This window comes from Somniosus microcephalus, unplaced genomic scaffold (genome assembly GCF_052327205.1).
Source record: "Somniosus microcephalus isolate GS21.2 unplaced genomic scaffold, FLI_Smic_1.0 unresolved_chr5, whole genome shotgun sequence".
Lineage (NCBI taxonomy): Eukaryota > Metazoa > Chordata > Chondrichthyes > Squaliformes > Somniosidae > Somniosus > Somniosus microcephalus.
The window spans coordinates 37241921-37257645 of record NW_028225183.1 but is presented as its reverse complement, the minus strand read 5'-3'; the positions used below and the strand labels follow the sequence as shown (position 1 = coordinate 37257645).

The window sequence follows — 15725 nt, the reverse complement described above, 5'->3', positions numbered from 1 at the left end:
AGCGTTCGTTTCCTTTTAAGGGCAAATTCAAATATGCCTGTCCGGCTCTTTATTATTGCAGCGCTTTGTCAAAGTGTATATCATTTTATATTGCAATATTTTAGCAGAACCGACATGAGAAAACAGCAGCACATTCTGAATGAAGGGGAATTTTGAATTACAAAAATGAGTCGTTGAGACGGTAAGAGGCAGTGAATTATGTGGCGAGGCAATGTGTGTCAATGGAAAGCATACTTATTTGGCGGGGGAGAGAAGATGGTGGTCATGAAGTTGGTTTTCCCCCGACGAGGCTAGCTCATTGCACTTTGGGTGTGCTGACGCTTGTGATGTTCCCCAAATGCGAGATACCCGACTGCAAAATTTGTCATAGTGGGGGACTGCGTTCGTGCTCTCCCCTGGCTTTACAATTAATGTTACATTTTTAACTAAGCTCTCAAATGCAGTGTTATTTTGCTTTCAATCCTACCTTTGCTTTATTCCCGACAGAGGGATCTGAGATACAAAACGGCTTTTCTGCAAAACACAGCCTGTTCAAATCGCCTGATAAGCGATTCCCAAAGCTCACATTTCAATTTCTCTCGACGCTCACATTGATATTCATCCTTACAACTAAGAAATGACATATTTTGCACAAAAAATCAAAAATTATTCATACTTACAAGTCCACACCGCGTACAACCAAATTTTCAAATCTGCCTGCCAACTCTGCACTTTGGCAAAATGTTAACGACAGAAACAATGATACTGCACAGAACCAGGTCATTCGGCCCATCGTACCGCTGCTGGCTCTTTCAAAGTGCTATCCAATTAATCATACTCCTTTGCTTTTTCACCAAATCCCTGCAATTATTTTACCCTCAAATGTTATCCAAATGATCTTTTCAACATTCCATTGAATTTGCTTCAACCACCCTTTCAGGCAGAGCATTGCAGGGACTCACAACAATTTTCTGCATCACTTTTTTTCACCTGCTCGAGGGGGAGTCGGGGAAATATCCTACTGGTTATTTTGCAAATTTTCTAAAATCTATTGCCACTGTAACTGACACTGGAAACAATTTCTCCTTATTGACTTGTTATCTTGTATTTATATAGCACCATTAATGCAGTAAAACGTCCCAAGGCACTCCACAGGAGCGTTATCAAAAATAATTCACACCCTGCCGCACAAGAAGATATTAGGACATAAAAACAAAAAATGCTGGAAATACTCAGCCGGTCAGGCAGCATCTGTGGAGAGAGAAAAACAGGGTTAACGTTTCAGGTCGATGACCCTTCGTCAGAAATGTATTACTGTTTAATTCACTGCCACTTCTCTTTAAAGAATGCCCACATTGATGAAGCTCTGCTCTTCTCTCCAACAACTCTAGTACTCTCTCCACAGATGCTGCCTGACTTGCTGTGTATTTGCAGCATTTTCGGTTTTTATTTCAGATTTCCAGCATCCGCAGTATTTTGCATTTGTATTTGAGATATTAGGACGGATGACCAAAAGCTTGGTCGAAAAGTTAGGTTTTAAGGAGCATCTTAAAGGAGGAGAGACAGAGAAGTGGCGCTGTTTCGGGAGGGAGTTCCTGATTTTAGGGCCTAGGCAGCTGAAAACACACCTCGCAACGGTGAAGCAAATAACATAGGAACACGCAAGAGGCCCGAATTGCAGGAGCACAGAGATCAAAGGCAACATGAGGGAAAATTGTTTATGTAGCGTGTGGATAGCATCTGGAATTCACTGCCTGAAAGGGGGCTGCAGGCAGATTCAATTGTGGCTTTCAGAAGGGAATTGGATATGGACCTGAAAGGAAAAATTTGCAGGGCTACGGGGAAAGGGTGTGGGAGTGGGACTAGCTGAAGTGCTTTTTCAGAGAGTCGGCACGGGCACGACAGGCCGAATGGCCTCCTTCTGTGCTGCAGCCATTCTATTATATGATCTCGGAGAGTTGTAGGCAATGAACCCTCTAATTTGTTTCTTTGGCCCGCCGGAGTAAAGCTGGAATATTCATAAAGGTACAAAGATGATACACCATTGGGGACCTCACAGTGTTGGACATAGCGTGAAATGCACTGAAATGTTCATATAAAGTTACAGAATACAACACATGTGTAAAATTCCCCGTTGCTTTCTCGGCACTGGTGACTTGTGAAGGGGGCTACGGGCCGAAGTCGCACTAAGCCGCACTGATCCCGAGCCAAGCTGACATTTTGTCAAGTTCCATCTTCAGCACAAAACCGAAAATGCCCAGGCCCCTCCCCGGTATGTGGTCTCTTATTTCCTCACTCAGTGGGCTACTGAGCAATACAGGAAGGGCTCAGGCTTGATGAATATCTTAATGCACCAGATAATTTATCACAGCCCACGGCCCAGGCATTCTCTGATTCCAGTCTTGCAGACGTTGCTATGTTTCAAATGTTGCATTTTCACACTGGCAATGAACTGATCGATAGCCGTGATGTGAAAAGCTATGTTTGTTTTAGAGATGCAGTTCAAGAAGATACCTAGAAGACTAATGATTAGTGTGACTGTTCTGACAATATGAGCTGCAGTTAAATGTGGGCTTGTAAATATTTAACGTGCCTCATTCCGATTGTTGACAAAAAGGGCTAGTCATTCCCTGCGGACCTTTTTTGAAACAGTTGGCATTTTACAGAAGGCAAGGAAATGTATTTTGCATCACTTTACCGAATGACGAATGAACTGGGCTGAAAACAATCAGTTGTAGCTAATTCCACAAGATATAATTAACTGTAAAATTGAAAAAAACCGCATATCAAAAGAGGAATTCGAATCCACGCCCAGAGAAAACTATAACCTAAAAACAGCGTTTTCGACAGCTCGGCCAGCCTGAAGCAGGAAATTGGAATGAAATAACAAAGGAAACACAGTTAGGGGTTTTGTGAATCTTTGGATACGTTTTGGGAAATGGAATGAGAGGAGAATGTAGATGCAAATGCCCGACTGTCCTAGGACGATCAGTGCACCTTTCCCTGGTTTAAGATACTGGCACCTTTACTCTGAAGTTAACGGGGAATTTAACTGATCAGAGCCATTTAAAAGATTCTCGTTACTGCAGATCAGAATTAAAACCTAATACCGGCTTCTGGACAATCAGAATGCTTTTACAAAGACAGGGCACCGAATGTCTCGAAGGGAGACCGCGCCGGTTGCACGAGAGATGGTTAGCTGTGACATGGATGTGTCTGCAGTGTGCGGGACCAGACTGCTGCCAGTTATCCACAATCAATGTCCCACCCTTTATTTTGTAACAGTAAAACTGACATTGGACAAGTACCATCCTGATCGGAGCAATCTGAAGCTTCAACTCACCGACAGCCTGGTTTAGGATGCCTTGCAAAAGGACTTCGTATCTTTTTCTCTGGCGCAATTGTCTAGCACGTTCGGCTGTTGAGTAAAAGGTTGGTGGTTCGAGTCCACCCAGGGACGAAGTCTATAACTGTTTTTTCCCCTGAGGATTCAGTCCCACACAGTTCCAGCTTGTCAATGTGCGCTTTGGCTGCAAGAAAATATTCCACAAACATTACCAGCAGTGCTGTTATCCGGTTCATTCCCACTCCAATACTTCTACGAGTATTAATTTCACGTAAAATGATAACAAAATGTAAATGGATCGTATTCCTGTTTCCAACTCATTGGAAATAAATAATGCTATTGGGTTTAAAGAAACTATTGAGAATTGATTTTATGAATGTATATATTGAACTGGAACACGTCGTTGCACCGTGTGAGGCTACATTTATCTGCTGGCTTGAGCACACACATCTAGACAGACACTCCAGTGAAGTACTGAGGGAGTGCTGCAGTGTCGGAGGGGCAGTACTGAGGGAGTGCTGCAGTGCCGGAGGGGCAGTACTGAGGAAGCGCTGCACTGCCGGAGGGGCAGTACTGAGGGAGCGCTGCACTGTCGGAGGGGCAGTATTGAGGGTGTGCTGCAGTTTCGGACGTGACATCTTTTGAATGAGTCGTTAAACGGACTGCTCTCTCAGGTCGATGCTACAGATTCCATCTCACTATTTCAAAGAAGAGCAGGGGAGTTATCCCCGTTTTCCTGGGCCAGTAATTATCCATCAATCAACATCACTAAAACAGATTATCTGGTCATTGTCACATTGCTCTTTCTGGGCGCTTGCTGTGCGCGAATTGGCTGCCCCGTTTCCTACATTACTACAGTGACTACACTTTAGAAAGTTTTTCATTGGCTGTAAGCCGCTTTGACACATCCGGTGCTGGTGAAAGGTGCTTTAGAAATGCAAGACTTATGCCTCCGAACTTGTGCTACCTTCACTGCTATTGAATTCTATTAAATTAGAAATCAACCCCAGTTCCTTGCTAACATTTTACTTGCTTTGCTGACCAGCGATACTGATTTTAATTCTTTGTTCATCTGCTCTTTCCCCAGTATTTAAAAAAAATCAAGTATACTTTTCAAATCCATTTTGAATGTTACTATTGTCTCTGCTTCCACCATCCTTTCAGGCAGAGCATTCCAAATCACAACTCTTTAAAAAAAAATCCTGCTCAAGTCGTCTCTGGTTCTTTTGCCAATCACATTGAATCTGTGTCCACTGATTACTGACCCCACTGCCACTGGAATCAGTTGCTATTTGTTTACTCGGTAAAAGCAATTAAATATTTTGATCACTTCGAAGAAATCTCCTCTTAACTTTTCTGCTCGATGGATTTGCTGGGAATTTAGGGTCTAATTTAAGCTCCATTGATATTTCATTCAATAATGCAAAATATAGCAGTAAACTGAGTAAGGAGACAACTGTATATGCGGGAATGTTATTCAGTTATTAGGTGTTGCATGAATGTGCTTTTAACCGAAGCTCAGCCATGAGCGTATTGAAAGGTGGAGCAGGCTCGATGGACCAAATGGTCCACTCCTGCTCCTGTTGTTTATGTTCTTATTTTACCAGTCAGTCTACGTCCTCCTGAATTCTGTTACTGTCCTCCTTATTGTAGTGTCCGTGTGTAGATAAAGACACTGAAGACAGGAGTTGGTTCATAGGTATTTACTAAGCAAGTCTGGCGGCGGGGGGTTCTAAAGGATATACACAATACACAGGCTTATATAGCCCAAGTGGCAATTACCGGCATTACACACACCTGGGGCCCTTAAAGGCACATACTCCATAATTGCTCTTAAAGGCACATACACCACAATTCCTCCCCTTCTAGCTAACTAGCACATCATATTTTAAGTAATTATTAATTACATGTTAGATGCAAAATAATATACATTGCTGTATTAATTAATTATAAGTTAGTCTCTCAGGAGGCTTCCTGACTCGGTCCGGATAACGCCTCGGGGGTGTAGTAGTTTCTGGTGGTGTAGTAGGTTCTTCTGGCAAGGCTGATTCGGCTTGAAGGCCAGTGTCGGGTTCGTCGGGCTCCAGTATCACCGGATCGGAGGTAGATATGGGTATCTCTACTTCATCATTAGATGTATAGAGTGGTGGTGTAGGTTGTCCCTTTTCGGATGACTTGATGACTTGGTCAGCATGGCGCCTTATTATGCTGTCTCCGATGTCCACGGTATACATCAGTGGTCCTAATCGTGTGCAGATAGTTCCAGGCTGCCATTTCTCGGTACGGTTGTCCCGGGCCAAAACTGGTTGGCCTATCTGGAAGACCCTAGTTGGCATTTCATTCATGCCCTGAAACTGCCGGTTCTCCACGTCCCTTCGGATGTTGGGCTTGACCAAATCCAGCCGGCATCGTAGGTTTCTATTGTAGAACATCATGGCGGGAGTTTGGTTAGTAACCATATGCGTTGCATTCCTATATGCAAATAAGAAGTTATCCACCTTGTGCTGAAGTTTTATGTCTTCATTACCCATGGCCTTGATGGCCTTCTTGAAGGTCTGGACAAACCTTTCAGCCAATCCATTGGTGGCGGGATGGTATGGGGCGGACGTCTAGTGCTTTACCCCATTGTTCTTTAAGAACTTTCTGAATTCATCGGACAGAAATTGCGGTCCATTATCAGAACATATCTGCTCCGGCAGCCCATTCCTGGCAAATATGGTTCTTAATACTGTGATGGTTTTTTCCGTGGTGGTGGAGGACATCCTTATTACCTCCGGCCACTTGGAGTGTGCATCAACTGCGATTAAGAACATTGAGTCCATAAATGGACCAGCAAAGTCGATGTGCACCCTTTGCCAGGGAGATGAGGGCCACTCCCATGGATGTAGAGGGGCCTGTGGTGGAGCATTTTGGACCTTCTGGCATCCTAGGCAGCTCTTGGTCATGTCTTCGATGTCTCCATCGATACCTGGCCTCCATACAAACGCCCTAGCTAGGTTGTTCATTTTCACTCCACCCAGATGCCCCTCGTGAAGCTCCTTTAGCACTTTATCCTGGAGTTTGGGTGGAATCACCACTCTGGATCCACACATCAAGGTTCCTCGGCACACTGACAGCTGTTCTCTTCTTTGCGAGAATGCTGGCAACAGTGGTTCGCCATGTGCTGGCCATCCCTTCACTGTTAAATCGTAGACCCTTGAGAGAGTAGGGTCATTTCTTGTCTCCCTTTCAATGGCAGAATTTGTCACCGGTAGACATTCCACTATGGTAGAGTGGAATATCTCTACTGGGTCTACTGTAGGTGCCTCTTCTATCGTTGGCAATGGTAGGCGTGATAAACCGTCAGCATTCCCATGCTGTTTTGACCCTTTGTATTCAATGTTGTATTGTTGTGCCCCTAGAAAAAGGGACCGCCTCTGTAGTCTTTGTGCCGTCATAATGGGGACACCTTTTTTAGGGTTGAATATGGAGGTGAGGGGTTGATGGTCAGTCAGCAAGGTAAATTTTTGTCCGTGTAGGTAATGGTTGAATTTCTTCACTCCCCATACCAGGCTGAGTGCTTCCCTGTCTATCTGGGCATAGTTACGCTCAGCTGAGTTCAGTGAGCATGACGCAAAAGCTATCGGCCGTTCCGAGCCATCAGGGAATCTATGGGACAATACCGCTCCTATGCCGTAAGGGGATGCATCGCATGCCAGTCTGATTGGTAGTGATGGGTTGTAATGAGCCAAAATTTTCTCGGATGTGATTAAGTCTTTACCTTTATGGAAGGCACGTTTACAGTCTTCGTTCCATTTCCAAATCACTCCTGTCTGTAGAAGATCATTAAGAGGGTGTAGAACAGTTGATAAGTGCGGTAAAAATTTATGATAGTAATTTATTAATCCCAGGAATGACCTTAATTGTGAAACATTTTCAGGTGCTGGGGCTTTTATAACTGCTTCAATTTTTTCAGGTGACTTATGCAACCCTTCCTTATTAATTATGTGGCCACAATATGATATCTGATTTCGGAAAAATTCGCACTTGGGGCGATTTGCTCGTAGGCCCCGTTCTTTCAGCCTAGTGAGCACCTGCTCCAAATTGGCAAGGTGCTCGTTGTCGTTTTCTCCTGTTATAAGGATGTCGTCTAGGTAGCATTGAGTCCACGGAATCCCTTGCAGGACTTGCTCCATAGCTCTTTGCCAGATAGCTGGAGTTGATGCTATTCCAAAAACCAGTCGATTGTACTGGTACAGGCCTTTGTGTGTGTTTATTGTGAGATACTTTTTAGAGGTCTCCTCAACATCCATCTGTAGATATGCCTGTGGCAAGTCAATTTTTGTGAAACGTTTCCCTCCGGATAGTGAGGCGAAAATATCTTCTATCCTCGGAAGAGGATACTGTACCGTGTGAAGGACCGGGTTTACAGTCACCTTAAAGTCCCCACAGATGCGAATTTTTTTCTGTTCCTCAGAGTTATTTTTCAATGTTTTTTTCATGACTGGAACGATGGGTGTTGCCCATTCGCTCCAATCTATTTTGGATAATACGCCTGCCTTTTCCAAATTCTTCAGCTCTGCCTCGACTGCCGGACGTATTGCGTATGGCACCGGTCTTGCTTTAAAAATTTTTGGAATTGCTGTATCTTCCACTTTTATTGAGGCGGTGATGCCTTTCATGGTTCCTAGTTTCCCTTGAAACACTTCTTTGGCGTTGGCCAAGATGTCTTTTAATCGTTCAGGTATGATGTCATCATTGTTTTTTTCCTTACTGGTCACCGTCAGTGCCTGAATGGAGTGCCAGTCTAAACGTATCTTCCTTATCCATTCACGTCCCAACAACGGTGGACCACCATCTTGTAGAATGTATAAATACAACTTTTGTATTTCTTTGCCGTTGTATACCACAGGCACCCTTATTTTTCCTTTGGGTAGACTTTCTGCCCCGTATATGTTTTTAAGATAATGGATGTGTCTTTTAGAGGTATATGTGAAAATAGCCTCTCGTAATCTCGTCGATTTATTACGGTTGGAGCTGATCCTGTATCTAGCTCCATTTTAACTGGGGACCCTGCTATTGTGAGGCTAACCCAAATGGTTTGGTAATCCTCTTTGGCAAGTACATTATGTAATTTGAGACAGCTTAGTCTCTTGTTTCCGGAGTCGCTATCGCTATTCTGGTCTTCGGAGCTACTGTCCGCCATCATTTGTACCTTCCTGTACTTTTGTTTATTGATTTTTTGTTTTCTGTCAGTGGATTTATTTTGTCCAGATTGGCATACCCGTGCAATGTGTCCAATCTCACCACATTGCCTGCATGCTTTGCCCTTGAACCAGCAGTCCCTCTGGTTATGGGTGGATCTGCCACAGCGATAACATCTTCCGAACTCCTTTGTCATTTTATGGGTGCCGAAGTCCTGTGTCTCTTGTTGTATCTCTGCAGCTCCTTTTGCTGCTGCTTCGTGTGATACAGCCATACTGAAAGCTTTGTCCAATGTTAAATCTTTTTCAGAAAGCAGTCTTTTTTGTGTTCCTTCACTTAAGAGACCACAAACAAATTTGTCTCGAAGATAATCCGATAGTCCTGCTCTGAATTGGCAGTACTTTGATAGCTTTCTTAATTCGGTTAGGTAATCAGCGTTACTTTCATTCTTGTGTTGATTTCTCTTGAAGAACTTGAATCGTTCCGCTATCAGCAGCGGTGTTGGGTTTAAATGCTCCTGCAGGGTATCAACAATTTCTTTAAAAGTCTTGTCCTTTGGTTTGGCTGGAGTGATTAAATTTCGTAACAGCCCGTATGTCTTCGCGCCCATTAAGTTCAGAAGTACTGAAGCTTTTTTTTCATCTGTTATTCCATTTGCAGTGCAATAAACTTCTACTCTCTCCACGTATGTGGTCCAATCTTCTATTTCGCAATCAAAAGCCTCAATATTACCAGATTTAGGCATTTCAGAAAAGATATGGCGCTTCCCGCGCTTTTTTTTTCACTGTAGCAACGATATGGCGCTTCCCGCACTTTCCCGCCGCTGCTACCAATAACAACGCTGTTTTACTGTGGTTTCCGTTTATTCACTGTTGGAGACTCGTTCCCGATGGAGGTCTAAACGCTGACCTGCTTGCCGCGCCGGCCGTCTCTCGAGTGCACCCTCCCAGTCCGTTATTGCTTGCCTCCGATTTTGCTGCCTGTCTTAGCTGTGGAGCCCGCCGCTGGAGCTCCAGCCTGACGCCCAGGAAGGACTAGCGCAGTACCTGTCACCAGCTTGGCCAGCTGGTGAAACCACAGTTTCTCTTACTTCCTTGAGTCTTCTGGACGCTGGAGGAATCGATGTCTTTGAGGTGCTGCCGAATTGCAGGTAAGTCCGTTTCCACTTCGTCGCCACTGTAGTGTCCATGTGTAGATAAAGACACTGAAGACAGGAGTTGGTTCATAGGTATTTACTAAGCAAGTCTGGGGGGGGTTTCTAAAGGATATACACAATACACAGGCTTATATAGCCCAAGTGGCAATTACCGGCATTACGCACACCTGGGGCTCTTAAAGGCACATACACCATAATTGCTCTTAAAGGCACATACACCACACTTATTGTGTACTACATTTCCGAATTTTGTTTCATGTGCAAAATATAATATTATGTTGTTTATACTCAACTCTAATCATTAATATGTCTCATATAGAGCAGTAAGCAAACAGCGACCCCTGGGGAATACCTCCCTCCTGTCTGAAAAACAACAGCTCACCACACTCTGTTTTCTGTCACTTTGCCAATTTGCTATCCATACTGCCCTGTCGCTTGAATCGCATGGCCTAAAATTTTATGAAAACGTTTATTATGTGATATTTTATCGAACGCCTTTGGAAAGTCCATATCCACAACATTAACCACATTGCCATCATGATGTTTCTATTTACCTACCAAAATGCTCCGCTTTGAATTCATCGATGTTAAAGTTCACGTGCCACTTAACAGCATATTCTGCAATTTTTCTAATTGTGAGATGTCTTTTTGGGAAATGTTTCTTCAATATTTAAAGTGAAGCATCAGTTGTAGTGAATAAAATCAATAATAATTGATAAAGGCAGATATCTACAACTGTGTGAGAGATTGGCAATGTATCTCTCTTTCCGACTTACGGTAACAATTTATGCATCCAAAATCCTCAGCTCATACCCACCCCACCTAATATCCTCAGCTCCCCCCACTTCAACTAATATCTTCAGCACCTCCCCACCCCACCTAATATCCTCAGCTCCTGCCCGCCCCACCTGATATCTTCAACACCTCTCCACCCCACACAATACCCTCAGCTCCTCCCCATGCCACGTAATATTCGCAGCTCCTGCTCACCCCACCTAACATCTTCTGATCCTTTCCAGCCCAGCAAATATCCTCAGCTCCTCCCCACCCCACCTAATATGTAAGCTGCTTTATACTTAAAAAAAACCGCTGCTACTCTGTAGAGGTCGAAATTTTGAACGAACTGTGAAATGATGGTGGACAGCTTCAAAAGGGAGGAGATGAGTGTGTGATCCTTTGTTTTTCTTCATTCAAAATGGAGGGGATCTGTATGTTTTCCTTCGTTTGTGAGACCACATGGACAGGAAGGGGGTACACAGGGTGAGGAGAAAGTCCCGCCCTCCACAGACATCAAAGGGACATGAGCATATCATGCAGAAGGAACACCAATCAGGGAAAGTAGGTAGAGAAACTGACCTGTCAGAGGAAGGCAGAGATAAAAGACACGAGGGACCCATGCAGGAGAACATTATAAAGGGAAGGTAAAGCAGCGTGAAAACTCAGAACAAAGGAATCTATTTGACTGTCCAGTCAACTGTTGAAAGCTACCAGCAACTCGGATTGATCACACGTGGAGGAATGTATGTATGGAAGTCAGACATAGAGCGTATGTATTGCTGGGGAACTTTAATGTACGCATCACTTATTAAACTGTGGGCATGTATATTGGTAGGGTACTTATATGTACGCTTGAATTAATAAATTGTAGAACATAGATATTGCTGGTGTACTTTTATGTATGCAGTAATCAATAAAATATAGGGCGTATATATGGCTCAGATACTTTTATGTACGCATGAATTAAAAAACTGTAGTGTGGGTAAAGACCAGTTTTATAGATAACAAACGTATCTGTCATTGCTATTCATCCTTGTAATTCTCGAGGTCCGAACAGCAGTAGGAGAAAGTCTTACAGATTGGCGACCACGAAGGGATCTTGAGTGAAAAAGCGTTTTTTTAATCACAATGGAGGATAAGCAAGGGCAAAATTTGGAAGCAAAACAAGGAAAGGAATGTACAGAAGGTCGCTTAGGAAATAAGGCATGGTAAAAGGCGATATGGCTGTTAGCCTATCAAAGGCAATCACTTCAAAATAAGAAAGTGGTGGAAGAATAAACCAGATAGATTGACCAACTGAAACGAAATGGGAGCGACAGGGAAGCAGTGCCGAACCACTTGTTAAAGAGTTAGAAGAACGGACTGCTCGTGGGGAACATACTGAATGTAAAAATAATACAGAACAGCAGAATGAGAGTCGGAGATAAAGAGAGATAAACATCGAAGTTGCAATCTGAAAACTCAGCAAAGGAAGGAAGAAAACAGTGTTTTGGGAAGCCATGAAAAGCTACTCAGATGTCAATTTAATAGAAGGGAAAAAAGGAAAATTAATGTATTATCAACACAAACTATCAGCGTTTGTGCCGAGACAAATGTAGCACAAGATTTGGTGAGTGAAAGGAACCTTAAAGAATGCTGGATTTTCTTTTGTGTGAAAGTCTGTGTTAATGTGTGGAAGTTTTAAGCTACTGCATTCCTTTTATCTGAAAGTCTGTTTTTGAAAGAAAGTGTCCATTGCGTTTGATTTAGCTCCACCCACTTTTCTGTGCCTGGAGCTGAATCCGTTTAACCCTTTGTTGCATGTAGGATGGTGAAATGTGTTTAGCAGAAAAGGAAAGTTTCTGCCCCTTTTCGAATTCCAGTTTAGTGATGTTTGAAAAAACGTGCATGAATGTTTTTAAGCTTCAAGCTACGGGAAGCTCCTCCCTCTTTTCAAGTGGTAATGGTTAGTTTAAGATATTGGTTTGAATTGAATTGGAGTTATTGAGGTTAATTAACGACTTTAAAAGCAGACTTTTTTTGTGGCCACCGTGAAATTCTGGTTGGTGTAAATTGTGTTAAAGCCGCTAGATCTGGACATGAGACAATCACCTCAACAATTGGTATTTTCGAAATTTATGATATATTTCAAGTATTTCTGATCAAGAAGATAAAAGGAAATGCTATTGTGCCTGGAGTTTATCACAGAATGTTTATGAAGTCTGATGCTTTTACCTGCTGAAGTGGATCATAACATAGATTTTCAAAGCAAAAGATTTTGCAAAAGTAACATTATTTTATTGACGAGTTATAAATGGTATCTGGTTTGTCTTCTTTTGAAAAGAAACGCCAACTAACCAATTAAATTGAAGTGATGCAATTGCATGCGTCTGACAATTTGCTCCACCATCTTACAAACCGGCAAATGCATTACTCCTTTCTGCGGACAGCTGGGCTTTTTTTTTCACTACACAATAACTTTTTATTGATGAATACATTTTAGTGATATTCAGCATTATTAAATTGAAGTTTCTTTAATTTGACAGAATGTTTCCCCACATTGACAGAAGGGAATCAGGAATTGACGAATTAACCCATTGGGTTTGTAGGAAAGCCCCAAAGGATTGTCTGAAATTTTTTCTTTTAAGAAGCTGGGCCAGTTCAGTGTTGATGGTGCAATACTTCCAGGAGGGTAGAAGTCTTCCCGTGCAAGGTGGCCACAGATCGCTGGATGGCCAAGACCCTACTTAAAGGAATATTCTCCAGCAGGGGACTTCCTCGTGCGGTAAGCCACACTGAAATAGTTAGGAATTGAAAGGAAATGAATGTCATGTGACCCACAACCCATAATCATCGGGGGTTTGTGGAATGAATGAACCTTACATTGAAGTTGGCCTTACAAAAGGAATTAAACTATTGTGGGATGAGGTAATTCGTATAATCCTTATGTGGATACACAGTAACAAAACCAAAGGAACGAGTCACTCTCGTCATGAATTGGTAACGGGGAGACCCATGCAAAACACCTCACAATTATTGGTCCCCACACTGCCTGATAAACAAATCAAGGAGGTGCCTCGGGACAAATCTCTGAGCAACCTGTGGGGAACTTTAAAGGAATTGAACTAAAGGACCGCCCACAACATTGGAAACGCACACCATCGCAACCGATTATACTTGGCTATGAGTATACCCCAGGAGTGTGCAGTAGGGTGCCAGGTAATAGTACGAAACTATTTGAGAGTGGGAGTTTTTGAACAATTATCCAAGGGACCTCATAACATTATTGATAAAGATTGTCCCCTGGTATATGCAGCTCAGTTACCGAAGAGGATCAAATGGTTACAAATTAATCAGATGAAGCGCCACCAAAGAAGTAAATTGGGAAGGAAAAAGGAGAATGGAAATGTTCTGATCTCAGAACCCTGAGTGCAGGGTTGGACGTGAGTGTGATGTTGTGGGATGATGATCCAGGGATACCAAGGCATCAGGGTCTTGCTCTGGGATACGGAGGAACACAGCAAGCAGCAGCAGTGTCCAGGCCTGTGCAGGGTCAGGGACCTCAATCCTGTGCAGGGTAAGGCACCGCCATCCTGTGCAGAGTCAGGGACCACCATGCTGTGCAGATGCAGGGAACACAATCCGGTGCAGGCTCAGGGAACACAATAATGTGCAGGCTCAGGGACCACAATACTGTGCAGGGTCAGGGACCATCATCATGTGCAGGGTCAGGGTCCACAATCCTGTGCAGGGTCAGGGACCACCATCCTGTGCAGAGCCCCAAGACGGAGGCAGGCGCTATTGCAGGGTTTGGCCGCCTCGCTTGGGGTGATGAAAGTCAATTGCAGGCGTCCAGCTGCCGCTGCGGCACCCGATGCAGTGCGGCAGGCTGGGGTACTGCAGGCCTCCTCCTTCTCTTAAGGAGGAGCTGCCTGCAGCCGTGAGATCACCGCTGGATTCCCCCGGCAAATGAGCCCGGCACCACGGAGAAGTGCCGGGCTCATGGGAGTCAGACACAAATGCCGCGGGGGGGTGGTGCAGGAGTCCGGGGAGGGAGGTGCGGCCAGGCGGCTGCCGGGAAAGCGGCCGACCGCCCCTCCACCTTTATGCGTCGGCCTCTCGGAGCTGCAAGGCCATGGGCGAGGCGGCCGCAACTGAATTTGGCGGTCGGCACGGAATCGCATTGGAACCGGGGCGCTGCGCACACCGATGACATCATCGGTGCCGGCGCAGCGCTACCAGCTAACGCCGATGTTAGGGACCAACTGAATTTCGGGCGCTAAAAAACCTCCGGCGCAAACCACTCTTTAGCCAATAAGTGGGCGCAAATGCGACTGAATTTCTAGGCCAACATGTTATACTTGGACAGTGAGGGTAATGGAGTAGATGGTGCATGAGGGACAAAGGATTTGTTTACAATGCTCAAACGAGACTATTCCAAATGGGAGGATCCTGGAACTTCAGTTTGCACCGGGTGAGACCACAAATAACCTGAGATTGAGGAAGGAAGAGGAATTGGGCTCTCCCATTAATTGGGGGAAGGCCGATTTTAATATGATAAGGCAGGATCTGGCCAAAGTGGACTGGGAGCAGCTGCTTATAGGAAAATCCACATCAAAACAATGGGAGACTTTCAGAAGGGAAATTGAGAGAGTACAACGCCAACACGTTCCTGTAAAGGTCAAGGGTGGGACCAACAAGCAAAGGGAACCTTGGATGACAAGGGATATACAAAAATGCATTAGAAATAAAAGGGGGGCTTTTGGCAGTTACAAAAGACTAAAGACGGAGGAAGCCCTAGAGGAGTATAAAAAGTGCAGGGGCATACTTAAAAAAGAAATTAGGAGGGCGAGGAGGGGCCATGAAATAACACTGGCGAGCAAAATAAAGGAAAATCCTAAGATGTTTTATAAGTGTATTAAGGGCAAGAGGATAACCAGGGAAAGGGTACGGCCCATTAGGGACCAAAGTGGCAATCTATGTGTAGAGCCAGAGGATGTAGGCGGGGTTTTAAATGAATTTTTTGCATCTGTGTTCACTATGGAGAAAGACAATGCAGACATAGAAATCGGGCAAGGGGACTGTGACATACTTGAACATATTAGCATCGAGAGGGAGGAGGTGCTAGCGGTTTTAGCAGGCCAAAAAGTGGATAAATCCCCAGGCCCGAACGAGATGTATCCCAGGCTGCTGTGGGAGGCAAAGGAGGAGATTGCAGGGGCTCTGACACTAATTTTCAGAACCTCTCTGGCCACAGGGGATGTACCAGAGGACTGGAGAACAGCTAACGTAGTACCATTATTC

General features: G+C 44.2%; 1 non-coding gene across 1 annotated transcript; it reads left to right on the top strand.

Moving 5' to 3' along the window:
* Nucleotides 1-230: 230 nt before the first annotated feature.
* On the top strand, nt 231-398 carry LOC147087902 (U1 spliceosomal RNA). The gene has a single exon (XR_015075460.1). It is a non-coding gene; the product is annotated as a U1 spliceosomal RNA (small nuclear RNA).
* Nucleotides 399-15725: the final 15327 nt, after the last annotated feature.